Consider the following 1,655-nt stretch of genomic DNA (forward strand, 5'->3'; position numbering starts at 1 on the left):
AAAAAATTATAGTTGGATCTTAACATATATCCTGTGGTGAGCCGAAGATTATCTCTTAATTGGGATTTCTCGGGATGAGTTTTGATATTAACAACACAATTGAATGAGTATAGTGAAATAATGGGTAGAATATCTAAATCTGTAAACAGCTCCCTATATAAGTCATCATATTTGTTGAAACACATTGTTCTCAATTTTTTTTGACCTATTAGTAATTCGATTATCCTTGTCAAGTCACCAAAGTTGATCAGACAATAACTGAGTAAAGACTAAATATGAGCACAGTAATACCTCTTCACTACATTCAATGGAACAAAATTAAAGATATTACAAATCAATGTTTCGACAGTTTACTCAAAATAAACAAGCACATATATAATATGTGCTTGTTCCAAGAGATACTGATACTCATGCTGATACTGATACTTTCTCTTATTGATTATTTCTTTTGAAACCCAGTGAATCCAAAATAATACAGAGCAACATTCGGGCAAAATAGAACACAGTTTTTATAAAATATCATTTATTTTCGTCAAAATTCAAAGAAATTTCACGCATTGAAACAATCATATAATACTTATTGAACTGATCCTGTCGATATGAGGTCTCGGAAAAACGAAATAGTTAAAAAAAATTTATGATTTCATCATCCTTTGTCGAAACAGGAAGAGAACCCATCATCCATCTTCGAGACTTTTTCCTGAGATGTCTCAGGTCTTCGTTGTTATGAAAATCGTCCTGTTGTTTCTCCTGTTCATGACCATTCGATTCCGCCATGAAATCATCATCGAATGTGGAGAACTTCCGTTTTCGACTCGTGATCTCGATTACAGGTTTCGTCATAAGACTGCTGAAGTCACTAGGCAATGTGGGGTTCTCCATCGTTTCGAATTCAGCAACCCAAATATTCAGCAGTTCTTCTTCCACAGGCCAGTCGAGACAGGTATTGGGGTCGTCTGTTTCTTCCGTTGAAATTTTCAATTTCGAAATCGCCTTCGATATTGATTTCGTTCGATCGATCAACAGCCTGTTACTAGCAGCAAAAGATTCTTCCATATTAATTTCGAATGTACGACACTGAACAAAAATAACGTATAACAACTCCAGGGATTTTCAATGTTCACCCACGACTAATTTAGCTGTATTTAATATTAAGAGTTGTATTTAGTTGATTAAGGGTGCACTTTCAATTTATATACTCGCATGGACACGCTTCATTGAGTCAACAGGTAGTCAATTACACGTAGAAATTACCTCTCATAATATTGGAAGAAGTGGAAAGTTCAGACAATTATGTGATTTTGATTGATATCTGAGCGTTAGTTGATGATGGATACTAGTGAACTTTCACATTTTCGCCCATATGGGAGCATTTGTTTCAATAGAATTGTGTAAATATATATCTGAAGGATTGGTTCATCTTTCTTCAAGAGTAAATACAGATTGAATGTAACAAGAATTTGTAGTAGATTATTGTATTTTTTAAAGTTGTATCAAGCAATACTAGGAACAGCATGAATTGACCTGTTTTCCAAAAGCAAGCGATTGTCATTATTGAAAATAGTAGATTCTGAGTTTATATGTTGTTGAACCCACAGCAACATAAATAAGCAGCCCACCATAGTACGATCCATAGAAAAATTACCATAAGAATG

This window comes from Leptinotarsa decemlineata, unplaced genomic scaffold, assembly GCF_025532065.1.
Source record: "Leptinotarsa decemlineata unplaced genomic scaffold, Ldec_3_MD MMD2_P_RNA_scaffold_4, whole genome shotgun sequence".
Lineage (NCBI taxonomy): Eukaryota > Metazoa > Arthropoda > Insecta > Coleoptera > Chrysomelidae > Leptinotarsa > Leptinotarsa decemlineata.